A 14,831-nucleotide genomic window follows, 5' to 3' on the forward strand; every position below is an offset into this window, starting at 1 on the left:
ATGAAAACATCACCAAAGGACAATAGACTGGTTCTGTTTTGGCAGAGGTCAGTAGAGTAGGCTGAAATAGATAATTTAATTATCTATTTTCACGAAAATAATAAAGATGATTTTGTTTTTGTCAGAGTTTCCCAGGAATATTTTTCTTTTTTCCATTGCAAATGAATTTTTTACCAAAAATGCTCATCAAAAATTAAAATTTCAGCAAGTTATAGAGGGAATGTGAACTCCAGAAAACTCTGTTTTATAAAGTCTTTGTATTACTTCCTCTCATTTAAACACATGGGTCTCTAAGCAGAACTCAAAGTAATGTTACAGTAGTGAATTTAGAGGTATGATTACAACACATGGGATTGCATCTACGCGTGCTACGAGTACACAGGAAAACACTTTAGCCCACATCCCTTCCAGCCCAGGGCTGCTCTGAGCCAGCTCAGTGTGCTACAGAGGGGCCAGCTGGGGCCTGAGGGTGCTCCAGTGCGGGGCTAGGCAGCAGGCAGCCATCACACTGAAGCACCCTTGTGCCCCAGCCAGCCAGGGCAGTGTCTACATGTGTGCTGCTGCACGTGAAAAAGCTCTGCAGCAGGATAGTATTATCTACAAGTTAGTAATTAGTTAATTAGCTCCCTGTGGCCTAATAGGGCCGCATGTATAGATGCAAAACATTTACTGTGGAGCTAATTAGTCTACTCTTTAGTAAATGTCTCAGATAGATGTGCCCTTGGAGATGTATCTGATCTTAATTTAGCTAGCTCACGTAGCAATGCTATAACACAGGGGTTTCCAACCTTTTTAGTCTAAGTATCCCTGGCAGTCGGATGCCTAGTGTGTTTGTGTGGGGGGAGCACACAGGTAGATGCCAAGAGAGGAGGTGGGGATAGACCACTGCCACCTCCCAGGAATAGGGTTGGGGTGGGGTAGGGGAGCTCACTGGACTGGGTGAGGGCAGCAGTGCCCCTCTATGGGGTGGGGAAGCTCAGCGGGCTGGTGTGCGGCAGTGGTAGCTGCCTTGTGCAAGCTTTCTAGCCCTGCAGAGGGGTGCTGCTGCCCTCATCCTGTCCCGGCCCTGCTGCTGGGAGGGAGCAGCACTCCATTTCTGCTTGCCCATGTGTATCCCCTAAGACCGGTCAAAGTACCCCTAAGAGTACGCGTACCCCCAGTTGACAACCCCTGCTATAACAGCACAAGTTATTAAAATCCACCCCAAATACAGGTTACTCATTTACTCAGTTGGCTAATCCATGCCGAAGTTCATGCTTCTGCTAGTTAGACTAAAGCTAGTTTAGATTATACTACAGTCATGCCTCCAGTTGCTGTGCAGATGTGACCTATGAGTCCGTCCGTGACTGCCACTGAAACCCCAGAATTTGGCAAAAACAATGAGTATCTCCAGGAGTGGGGCAATAGTGCAGTCTTATCTTCCCTTTGGCTCTGCACCGCACATGGCTTGAGCTCTCAGAGCTCATCGGCACTTCAGTGCAGCTCCCACTGGGATTTCTGCATGTTTGGGAGCTCTTTGAGCTTACCAGAGGTTGGCATGGCCTCTGCCCAGAGACTTTGCTGTCAAGCAGCTCCAGAAGTTGCTGTTCTTTGCTCTTCCCTTCCCTTTTCCCCTGTCCTCCCTCACCACTGAATTCAGCAGCAAGGAAAAGGAGCAGCCAGAGACCTCTGCCTCTGCTTTTATAGAATCATGGAGAACGGCAGAGAAGTAGAGACTAAAGGGGCCTCCATAGGTCATCTAATTCAACCTCTAATCAGAGGTAGAGTCATCCATATCCAAGCCATCCTATGCAAGTCCATTGTCTAACCTCTTAACAAAACTACATGATCAACCATGACAAGACTAGACATAACACCCTAACCTGCCACAGGTAAACCCAGGGGAACCATAGCCAACAGGCTCTGGGGTCATGACTGACCGCAAGATGAACATGAACCATCAATGCAATGCCATAGTTGGCAAAGCAAATAAAACCCTGGCTTGCATCTACTGATGCATCTCAAACAAGATCCAAGATGTCATTCTCTCACTTTACTCAGCCTTGGTGAGGCAGGTGGAGTCCTGCATCCAATTCTGGGCTCTACACTTTAAAAAGGATTTGGAGAAGCTTGAGAGAGTCCAAAGGAGAGCCACAGGCATGAACAGAGGTTAAGAGAGCAGGCCTTATCAGGAGAGGCTGAGGCATGGGACTTTTTATCTTGGAAAAGCATAGGGGGACCTGGTGGCAGCCTATAAGTATATTAGGGGTGTACATCAGGATCTGGGAGAACATCTGTTCACCAGGGCTCCCCTAAGGAAGACAAGGTCCAATGGCCACAAACTGCTGGAAGACTGTTTTAGACTGGACATAAGGAAAAACTTTACCATCTGAGTTTCCAGAGCCTGGAATAGATTCCCCCAGAAGTGACGCAAGCACCTACTGTGGACACGTTCAAGTTGCATTTAGATACTTATCTTGCTGGGGTGATTTGACCCCAGCTGACTTCCTGCCCTTTGTGCAGGGGGCTGGACCCAATGATCTCGCAAGGTCCCTTCCAGCCCTGATGTCTATGAAATCTATGAAAACCCCCTGCTGCTGTAAATGTTGTTAATATATGGTCAAGAGATCTCAGGAAGAGGGGCATACCCTTCCCCTACAGAGGATAGCAACCCCTCCCCACCGTCCATACCATTCAGACCATGTAGTAAAATTCCTTCCTGACCCTCAGCTCTGGAGGCTCTGGGGTGCTGCTGCTCCTCCTGTCTCTTCTTTTTCCTTCTGTTGAATTCAGCAGTGAGGAAGGAGGGAGAGAGCAAATAGCAGCAGGCTCTGGAGCTGCTTGACAACAGGGGCTCTGGGCAGACCTTGTGTTCGTGAGCTCAGAGTTCATAGAAGTACCTGCTGAGAGCTCACTGGCATCCACAGTCACAGCGGGAGACTGCAGCCACATCCCCTTCAACTGTGTGGCCCATGCACAATGAGGTCTCTTTATCACAGAAGCAGCTGTGGCTACAGCTCTGTCCCTGCAATCCTGCATCTCCCCTTGTGTATCTTTTCCCATGGTTATTGCTCAACTCTGGGTTTTCAGTAGCAGTCACTACAGTTGTATATATATTCAGTTTTGGTACCTCTGAAAACATTTCATAGTAATTATTGCAAGTGCTTATTTAAAATGCAACTACATGTAGCCTCATTTTCAATAGGGGTAAGTCTATCTTGAAAATAAAATATATTAAATTAGGTATTAAAGTATATCCTTAAAATAAAATATTTTATCCACTCTTCTCACTCCTGAATTCTGTAGAGAAATTCCATTTAGATTCCCTTGAAGCCTGATTGCAGAGATCACAGAATACAGGCTGGGCAATCAGAAGAGTAAACAAGATGACCAAATTTTGGCTGTTTTAGTAACTATAACCCTGGAGCCAAAAAAGGGGGAAAAAAAGAAAAGGAAAAAAAGAAGAAGCCCTTCAAACAAATGCTTTTCCTATTACAGAAGCTACTGTGAGCCTGTAGAGAAAAGAAAAAGTGGTTTCCCTAGGAACAAGGAACTATGTGAAAGCTTGCAGAGCCGTTCCTCCTTCCCCCTTGCAGCTCTGTGTTCCTTTCAGTTTAGCAACTTGCATGGAGAATCAGACAGCGCTTGTTGTCTAGTTCAAAGTTGTCAGGTGAACTGAAACCGGGAGAGAATGGTGTCTGTGCCAGCACTGAACACCTTGTGCACATACTGGCCTTAGCATCCTTGTTTGCCTCTGTCTAAATTAATTTTTAAATCTTCAATATAAGTATTGCTAAAATTGCTGTCTTCTCTATTTTTCTGTTTACAGCAATCTGAGTGTCAAAGGGAGGTAGGAAATGCTCTGTGCTAACTGTTACTCCCTGACCAAAATAGTTCCCAATATTCAGCAATGCATTTGCTCACAGTATTTTCTGTCTTTCTCTCTCTCTCTCTTGCCTCTCTCTCTTTTCCCCTTGTATCAGCTGCTGAGGCCACAGTCAAGTGATCCCATTGGGACTCAAATGACCAGAGGCAAGTGGTCAATCACAGATTATGGTAAATGGTAGCTGAGTGGCAAATAGTTTAATTATATCAAAGGTAAGTCTGAATTATCTTTTAGTTTGTCTGACTCCTGCCACCTTTGTAGCCGTTATGAAGAGGAATTGTTTCTGATGGGTGTCCTCCCTGGAGCCATCATAAAGAATTATGCATCTCGTGTCATGAAGCTATCCCAGCCAAGAAAATTTTAAATGAACATAGGCATTATTTATCATTCTATTTCATGTAATTCTGAAGTAGATGCTGTTCTCATCAGGGACCAGGTTTTCAATCCTCCCTTTTGCAGTTGTGGTTTGAGTGTCTGCAGGGTTTGTGTTTATAAGTTATACCCTCCAAAAATGAATTGTGCAGTCATTTTTGCATTTATACTTCAACTGCAGTGTACACCAGATAACTTGAGTTTCTCATTTCATGACTTGCACTTAAAGTTAAGTAACCAAAAGTACAAATATTCCTATTAGCACCCACAATTCATGATTTGAAGGCAAATTTTTATATCTAGAAGACTTGAAAATTTGTCATTTTTTTTAAATATTGAAAACTAAGGCATTCAGATTTTGAAAACAGAAGCCCTGATCATGTTCCTCAAATGTAGGATGTCAGAAGCAAGTCTACACCAGCAAGGGACCATGTTAGGGAGTGCCCCGGTGAATCACTGTTCTGTGAATACATTACATAATTAAATGGATCTAATATACCCAGTTTAATGTGGTGCTGGGTATGTACCAATAAGCATGCCCAAGACAGCAAGCTCACTGGAGTATGCCTGCAGCAGCATAAGAATGTGGCTGAGCACCTGGGGCAGCTGCTGCATGCACAGACAGTGGCAACTTCTGGTCGTTGCTTCTGCCACGATCACAATCACATGGCTGTGGCAAAAGCCGTTTCCCCCTCCATTCCTGTGGGTACGTGAGGTGACTGCTTCTGTTGCCCTGCCCTAGTTATGCCACCATATGCCTGGCACCATAGTAAACTGTGGGTTGCAGCTGAAGCACAATTGGTGACAGCAGAACAATGTGGGCATGATACTCAGCCCCAACAATGCAGCTGGCACTTGCCTGATGTGTCCTACAGGGCAACTCCAAGAGTAGGATTTTCAGGCACAGTTAGTATTGGCCTAATATTTCTTTCACTGATATCTTCTGCTCTGCACTGTCAGCTATCTTGTCTAGCCATACAATGCCATTGCTCTGTTTATGGATAGAGTAATGTAAATAAAGAATCAAACTCTCACAGCTTAAACATTCTCTAGCAAAATCTTTCAAAATCAACTTTTAAATAGTATCTTAACACGGTGACTCTCAACCAGGGTGCCATGGCACCCTGGGGTTCCTTGGGATCCTTTCAGAGATGTTTTGGGGTGCTATGCAATATTAGCACTGTTAGATGTGCAAAGACTAAGCCCAGAGATTTCAAATGGGAATTCACAGCTAACTCCCAGTATGACATGCCTTTACATTATATGCATTTTAAAATCTAACTTCCTTGCTTTTTTCACTCTCTGTAGCACCCTTACTTTCAGTTAGCATACTTTTTTTTTTCTGAGAATAACAGAGGTATTTCCCTTAAGGGTAACACAATGACAATGAGCTTTAATCTGACAGATTCTAAAGCTACAAGGGAAATGGTTAACAGCAGGCTGAGGTGTGTACACACATACACTTGTGCACACACCCACTTTAGAAACATAGGCAGCCTGGAGGCTATTTAAGAAAGCTGCATTAGGAGTGCAGATGGTTTATATATACTGAATTTATTAATAATTTTTGAGGAGGAAGTGGATTGTGAGTAGGTGATATTCTCTGATGAAATTCAGTTGCTTTGTTTAATAGAGTCTGTGAAGAACAGGTGAGAGATTCTAGAGGTATTCAAATTCGTTGAGAGAGATCAAGAATTAAATGGAAATGAGTTGATTATGTGTTGCACAAATGCCCTTCAAATGCCTCAGAGAAACAGGGACTTCTTGTTCCCTAGAGTAGGGAGATGTTGGGAACTAAGGGCAGGAAGAGGGACAGGCCAAAGTCCATGGCACTCCAGCTACCTTATTTAATTACATACAATGCACCCCAGAATAAGGTACGTACCTTGCTTTGAAAGGCAGAATGAAGAAAAAAGATCTTCCTTTGTAGGTAACAAGTGAACAGCAGCAGTTAAGGGGTCAAGCCTACTCACTATTCTTCTCCCTGGCTGTGTCTACATGAGACATGAACTGCGTGGTGGCCTAAGACTACTGATCAGCAGCATCATGAGGCAGCAACCATGACACAATGCTAATGCACAGTAGTCTCAGGCTACTGCGGAGTCAGCATCACAAAAAAAGCTGTGTGTTGGTGCTATTAGTATACAGGTATTAAATGACTGCAGTAATGAGCGCACAGTCAGTGTCTTGTGTAGATGCGACCCCTGTGGATCAAGCACAGGCTGTTCTTTCCCTTTTGCCTGGTAAATGGCATAACTGGCTTGTATTGTATATTTAATACACACTCAGGTTTCCAGCACCTGTTTTTTGGGGGGAAAACCAAGAAAATATGAAGAAAGAAAATATTCTTTCCTTTCCACAGGAAACTAGGGTGGGCGAGAAGTGCACCCACCCTAGGTGCCAAGTCTTGTGGGGTGCTGGAATTGCCCTTCTCAGACCACCTTCACCACGACCATCCCCAGCAAGAAGAGCAGCCCCTCAGCTTACTCATGCTTGAAGCTCCAAAACAGTTCCCAGCTGCTGCTGCTGCTTTAAAAACAAAAGCCTGGGTGGGGAGAGCATGTGGCAGCAGCGGTGGTGGCAACAGTGGTGGCAGCAGTAGTTGTAGCAGCTCAGCTAGGGATTATTTAAGAGTTCCTGGCATGGGTAAGCCTGCTATGCAGCCCTCTCTTCACTCCACTCTCAAAAACGCCCACCCGACCCGTGCTCTTGGAACTCCACCTCCCCTGCCTCTATTTTTGGAACCGGTGCACCCCCTCACCCATGCTACTGCACCACGTGTACACCCCCTACCCTGCCCTGCCCTCCCCTCCCCTCCCCTCCCACAGAGTTTGCCCAGGGTGCCAACTCTGCTTGTTATGCACCTGCAATTTAGCATCAGGAATCCTTTCCCTCTGTAGTTCATTATTATAGCAGGAAAGTAAACGTAATGTGAAAGTGATACATATTTCCAAAAGTGGGGCTTATCCTAGCTCTAAAAGTGTGGTAGCTGTTCTTCCTTAAAGTATTTCCGTTCCTCTGTATTTAAAGCAGCTACTTCATTCTTGTAACCAATATCCTGAACCTCTTTGTAATTGGCAAAAGAAAACTAAACTGAATTTCACCACTTGTTTCCTATCCTGAGACACCTGTTTCATGCAACAGGTTCAGTGTCATAGCAGCTCACCTAGTGAAATATTTAGTTAAGTTTGCTAGCTGTTGAATTGAGGTCATTTAGTATTATGAGTGCAAATAAATCTTATGGTTCAAGCCCAGCTATGATCGTTTCTAGGAGCTGGGAATACTTCTCCACTTTCTTTCACTTTTTTTTAATAATATAGTATTCTTTATTCTCTACAGTAATGAGCTAAAATATTTCTCTTACTTTATGATGAGCTGTATTTGTTTGGACCATTACCATAGATGGTAATGATGCTCTTATAAAGATTTATTGCACTGCATGGCTAGAAGGTTTATCTGGGTTTTAGTACCTCATTCTGAAGTATCAGATATCACCTACAGGAATAGGAACAGGTAAAGTAATTGCTAAAAAGAATATACCAAATTCTGTGAAACACTACACTGTCAGGTCTGAGCTTTACAACTGATTGTCTATCTGCTTGGATGACCTAATTTAAATGATGCTCTAATATGGTAAATTTAATTTTTGCATTACAATTTTTCTTTCAATTTAACCTTTCAAATAGAGGGCAGAAATCAAATTTCTCTTTGGATTATTAGCCATTTAACATTTTGTTTTAGAGAATTATATGCAATGCTATGATCTTTCAGCCAAAACTCACTCCAAGGCAGAACATAGAACTGTCATTGTCCTGAGGGTATTCCATTTCATAAGTGCATTCACTAAAGATAGATTTGGCTACGTAGCCATGATATTAAGAATGTAGTACTGACCGTAAATATGGTGTTTTGTAGGTCAGTCAGCATTAGAGTGCCATAATATTTATTTAGTATACTTTATCTATTATAAAACAGGAGAAGTGCCAAGATTCCTTCACATTTTCTACACTATCTGAGATTCAAACTGACATTGGGACAGATTTCTAATGTCGCCTCTGTCTTTCCTTGACACAACAGTTTTCTTCTGTTTTCAGCAACCATAATAGTGTCTGAATCTTAAAGAATCATGTACTTCCTAATGATGTCATTAAAAGTACAGAATACGCTGAATGTTACATTGCTTTATTTCACGGTTATCTTTTCCCACTATTTATATTTCAACAAACTGTGAGACTGGAGAACATAGGAAAGACACTCAGTACACGTTATTGTAAATATGCAAGTCATTAAAGTGCGTTTCAGTTTGGAGACTGAGATTCTGATCGTGAGCTTTTGGTTTGTTGGTTCATCATGCCTCTGACAAAGCAACTTAATGAGAAAGAGATATAATGTTCTATGGAGAGCTAATGAGATCTAAGCAAGCAAAGGATCAAATCTTCCCCTGCTGGGATTCTGTGTAAGCTGCTTTTGCTTCAGTGGAACCAGCCAGGAATCATGCAAGAAGATCTTATGAAGTCAAAGAATAACTGAGCAGTAGGGGTGTGCGAAGTGGGCCCTATTCAATTTGGATTCAGATTCAACCCAAATCAGGGACAGTGCTTCAATTAATTGATTCAGATCACTGCCCCTGATTCGATTCTTCAGATCTGAAGATTTGACACTTATTCGGAGAATCAGTGATTCGGACATAGACACAGCTTTAAAAGCTTTTTCTACATATCTTGAGGTAGCAGGTGCGACTTGTGAGTGCTGTGATGCTGAGGCAGATGGAGTGTCCCCCACAGGAGTGCGGGGGGCCCTCCACATGCTTGGCAGCAAACCTGGAAGTGGACCAGAAGTACTTCCAGTATGCTTCCAGGTCTGCTGGGGGAGCACGGTGGGGGTCCCCCACACACCCCTGACAATTGTCTGCAGGGGGACTCCAGATGCCCCCTCCCAGACCCAGGAGGCACCAGTCACCGAGCCAGGGTGAGGCGGGGGGGCCCCCCATGCGCTAACAGGTGGACCCAGAAGTGGACCAGAAGTGCTTCTGGTCTACTTCCGGTCTGCTGCTGAGAGCCCTGGGGACCCCCTGTGCTTCTGTGGGACGCTCCATGCACCCCAGCATTGCAGCACTCATGAGCCCCTGCTACCTAGAGGTATGTAGAAAAAACATTTAAAGCTGTGTCTAGGTCCGAATCTCCGAATCTTTCTGAATCTCTCCAAATTGATTCGAAGGGTTCCGATTTGATTCAGAGAGATTAAAGGGTCCTCTGATACAATTTGGATTTGGAAATTCAGCCACTGAATTGGGCCAAATCTCTGCTGAATTGAATCAGGGACCGACCAAAGTTTTGCACAGCCCTACTGGGTACATTACCAGCTCCATTAAATCCCATGAATTTATATTGACTTTAGGGGCACTTCCTTGATTTATGTCAGCAGCTGATCATCTGGCCCTCTATTCAAACACATGAAGAATCTAGAAGAATATGTGAGTAGATCTTATTCATGGGAGTAATACCATCGATGTGATTGAATAAGACTGTATAAGATATTACTTAATCAATACTCATGCCTCTAATGGAGAGGCAAGGTAGCTTAGGAGACTTTGTAGGATACTAAACATGACAATGTTCTCTACATTAACAGTATTTATAATACAAGACAATTTAAGATCAAAGATTTAACCTATTTTAAATAATTCAAACATGTAACTTTGTTCTTTTATAAGAAACCATTCATGTTTTTTCTTCAAGCCTCTATTGTCTTTAGAAACTTCTACATGCTTACATCAACATATTTGTAGTAATAGGATGCTTAGGTGCCCCAATTCACTGCTTCATGAAATTGACTTTATGCCAGTGAAATTCCACTGAAGGCAATGCAATTGACTCAAGATTTAGACAGCATTTTGCTAGCTCATGACACACAGGAGTTAATGGACCAAATTTATCCCTTATGTGACTCCACTGATTTGCACTATGGTTGACTTTGGCCCAACAAATATAACTTGTATTACTGCTAATTGGAGTTGCCATAGAAACTGGTAGAAGGAAAGTACCTTTTATTTCTTAGTAAGCTAGTTTCTCCTTAGCTGAGTAACAGATACAGGTTAATCTTAAGTTTATACCCAGTGAAATAAAAAAGCAACCTATTTTAAACTTGGAAAACATGTATTTTTACATGATGTGAATTACCCTTTAAACGCTCTGTCACAAATTATCTCTGGAACTATTATCAGTCTAAAATATTTATAAGAACATGCCCACCTATTTTGAATTTTAAAAAATTCTATACAGGCAATTTAAAAGTTCAGGCTTCAAATCGTATTTAACTATTACTAGATGATGGCATCCCTAAGCTCAGACTGTTACGTAACAACCCAGGAAGGGGTGTGTACACTTTCCTATTAAGCATCTAGAATTAAGCATTTTACAAAACAGAACAGTGGACTAACTGGGTCAGCATGGGCAGTCTGTGTTCTTATGCAGTCTGGAATGTTATGGACCTTGTTTATTAAAAATGAACAGGACATTATTCATAAAAATATGAATTATTCCCTTTCTTCTCCAAGCAGATAGTACATGCTCCAGATCTGCTCTGGTTTTCAGTATCTCTGGGAGCAATTCAAGATCCTGGTTTTGACCTGTAAAATCCTATATGGCCTGGGCCTACGTATCTGAGGCGCTGCTTCCTTGCTTACGTTCTGTCACAATCTCTAAGGTCAGCACAGAGGGGCATACCATGTGTACGCCAAATCTACAAGGTGAAAATATGTGGAAGATCATTCTTGGTTGTCATTTCCTAGCTTTGGAATTCCCTCTCTTGAGAGGCCTATTTGAGCCCAAGCTTGGACATCTTGCAGAAGCATTGTAAGAACTTCTTATTTAGGTAGACTTTTGGCAAGTGGGGGTTTAATATTGGGGTATTGTTTGATACATTGTTTTATTATATATTATTTTATTTTTACATTTTATCTGTTTTTATGACCTAGCTTCTTTTAATTGTAGCTAGCTACCCTGAGCCCTTTTAGCCGGGGGGGGGGGGGGGGGGGGAGGTGAGAGGGAATCAAATTTAAATATAAATCAAATAGATAAACAAACAAATAAATTATTTTAAATTCCTCAAAATGGAATGGAATTATGAGAATGCTAAAGATATATCATAGAGATTATATTGAATTTGGTCCTAGAATTTGAAGAAGTAATTATTTAAATTTTTACAAAAGTAAATCATCTTTTGTCAATTAACATGCTTTATAATGAACTGGATGCACATTTGAAACATTTTATTTTAACTTAGGTTAATGAATTTGAAGATGGACTTAATATACAAAGAGAATACAATATATAAAAGGACTAGTTATTACCATTCAGCCTCTCTCTCCCTCTCTCATTCTCGGTATATACCAGAATTTATACAACTGGCTACTGAGTACCACTGATGAGCAATTTAGTATCCTTAACTTCCACTATTTTGAATTAGAGCTGGGGGCTTGTTGCTTTATAGCAGGTGCTCAGTACTTGGCAAAAATGTGCCTTTCAAAACAGTCATGAGTTCCAGGTGAGTTAATGCTGCCTTTGTAATCATTGTTTTGATAACTAAAATTAAAATTTTGAACATTTTTAGAGATCATTTCCATATGTAGTAAAATTTAGAAATAAATGATTATTTACTTAAAACCATTCATTAGGTATTTCAATGAAACAAATAAGTATTATGCAAAAACTTAAGGAAAGCAGCAACTTGCAAGCATTCCTTGAACACCTTAGTCAGCTGATGCTAATCAATGGTGACACGTTTTATTGAAACTTGTTGTTCAACGTGTTATATCCTAAAGGGTAAATAGTACATAGCTAATACAGTGAAATAAAGAAATGTGTTTAGTAGGAACCTTTACTTTAACAGGCAAATGGATACATAATAGTTGCAGAGACTGAACATGTATGATACCGCGTGATCACATCCCAAATTTAAATGGTACAATGGAGAGAAGCAGAAAAACATGAAGTCAGTCTTGCATTCCACGAAAAGCTCACCAAACTGTGCCCACTGCTTTCATGGCATATACTGCAAGAAGCTCCCCTCTGGCTGGAGCTCAAATAAATGAATCTGAAAGAGACAGGTCCTCATCTGGTTTAAGCTGGCCTGGCTCCACTGACGTTACATTTTGGATGCTGGGTTGAAGAATACCTTCCTCCAAGATTTCTGTGGAGAAAAGTAGATTCCATATTGTTGAAGCATTTCAATACTTTAACATATTGAATGAATGTTGAAGTTTTAAATTGTCCATGAAATGCAGTGAATCCCTCAGCCCTACCTCAAGAGGTGCTCCAGAGCTGCAGGCTGCAGAAGTCCTCTGAGGCAGGTGTCATAAACTGGCCAGGACCTGCAAGCTGAAGGGCACTGGGACCCTTGGCTCTGAGGTGCCTTCCAGGTTGTCCTAGAGCCCAGACTGTTAAACAGGGAGTCTGGGCTGCCAAATAGCCATGAGTCTGAGGGCAAGCCCCTTGAAGGGCCAGGCCCGTAAACTGGGAATAGATTAGTTGAATTTAGACACCTGTCTGGATTCTGCTGTAATTACTTAAAAATTGAACCATCTCTGTGAACATTTTGGGTGTGGACAGCTATCTTGGGAGAGAGCCATGTATCTGCTCATTACTAATGAGTCTATTTAGTACAGAGTAAAATCAATGGTATGCAACTCTCTGATAATACTGCCATGTGTCTGGAGCCGTAGCTTTCAATCAATGTACAAAATCCAACAACAGTATTTTCTTGTTGAATTCTGTTCAAATCTTTTGACTAGTTCAAACATCTATCTTGACTTCCTTCTTTTTTGTCTTTTATTATATTTTATTTCTGTATTTATTTATTTATTTGTTTGTTTTTGCTGTCTTGGTGTTGCTCAGGGAGGGATTATGTCACAGAGTGCCAGGTTAGACAGCTCTGGTTGAGGTAGCTTGGTTTTGGGGTTCTCAGTGTGCTATTTCTTGAACCTGGTTGTCAGAGGCAACAAGTACCTGCAAATATAACTGAAAACAGACATGACTCTGGGTTCCCGGGATCTCTGAAAATTAGGCCTGAGGGGCCTCAGGTTGGGACACCTAAACTTGAAGAAGGCAAAATTCAATAACACCTTCAAAATTGGGACCTAAGTGATTTGTTTGTGGTTACATAAAACAAATCTATGGCATAACTGGCATTAGAACAGAGTTAGTTTATCTTCCAATTCAATGTTTTGTAGGCCTCCTGGGTAAGGGTGTTTTCATAATCTACCTTTTTTTTTCATATAATGGAGCAGAAATAGGAACTGTTGAATTTTGTATTACTGCTTAAAAGATGGTATCTTGGGCCCAAATCTGCTTATAGTTACCCTGCTGTGAATACAGAGTAATACATTTATTCTATGAATTTATTCTAGATTTCCATCATTGTAATCATTGTGCAACATTTGCACCTCAAATTCAGCAATTAGAATTATTTGGTAGGCTGTGGTAATAACACGATTTTTGGCAGAAAGGTATGGCTACATGCATTGTTCTCCTCCTGCAGAATGTCTGTACTATCTAGACTGTGTTTAAATGGAGGATTTCCATCCACATTATAGTCACTTTTTTGCTAAGTAACAGCATAGAACTGTATTAAATTAACATTATAGTAACCCTATTAAGGTATACAAGACAAATATTTAAACAGAGCATTAAAAACACAAATAGTGTACTCCCACTATAGGGTTATTGTGAAAAAGTGATATGTCTACTTTTACTGCTGAAGCAGAAGTGGAAAAGATGTGATTGCAATATTTGTAAATTCTGCAGTGTTGTGTGAAATGTTTTGCCAAGTAGTGGAATGTTTAAGACTTTAATCTATTGTTTTCTTTAAAATTTAGATAACAATTATTTCTTGTGGAACAAATACATAATATCCTATCCTACTCCTGAATCTCAACTTTTGAACTTCAAAAAAAGCACATTGGTTATTTACTTAATTTATTACCTTGGAAATCCTCAATGTAGTGATATTTCTTGATAAGCTTAAATAGCTTTCAGTATAGAGACATTTTGTATTTACAAATTCTTTTTCTTAGTATGATTTCAGTAAGTATATACAATAAATCTGACTTAAATGTCACAGGAAATAAGAGAATTCTATATTAATGCTTTATAATGGGTTTATAGTTAAATAAATTTTATGAAAGCATAGGTGTCTCATTGTTACCAAGCTAGCTTCCCCATAGCAATATTTTCACATGATTAAGTTAGAGATCAGATAACCTTCTTATGCAGTATATACCCAATAGCAATTTAAAAATTCAATATCAGCTGTATTATTCTAAAGACTCATTCCATTTTCAATGCAAAATGAGTACAAAATAGATAAACTAAATATAAAATGTAAAACATGGAAAAATTTATCACTTGCAAACATAAAAGAAAAAAGGGTAAAAAAGAGAACAAAAGCAAACCAAGTCTATAAAAGAATATAGGAAAATAGATAAATCTGCAGCATTACATTTTCCATATGCAGTTTAGCTAGGTTTTTATTAAGGTGCATACACTTTAGTGAGGAAGTGTGAGTTGTATAATCATGTTCATAATACACTTTGCTA

Source organism: Alligator sinensis, unplaced genomic scaffold, assembly GCF_000455745.1.
Source record: "Alligator sinensis unplaced genomic scaffold, ASM45574v1 scaffold853_1, whole genome shotgun sequence".
Taxonomy (NCBI): Eukaryota; Metazoa; Chordata; order Crocodylia; family Alligatoridae; genus Alligator; species Alligator sinensis.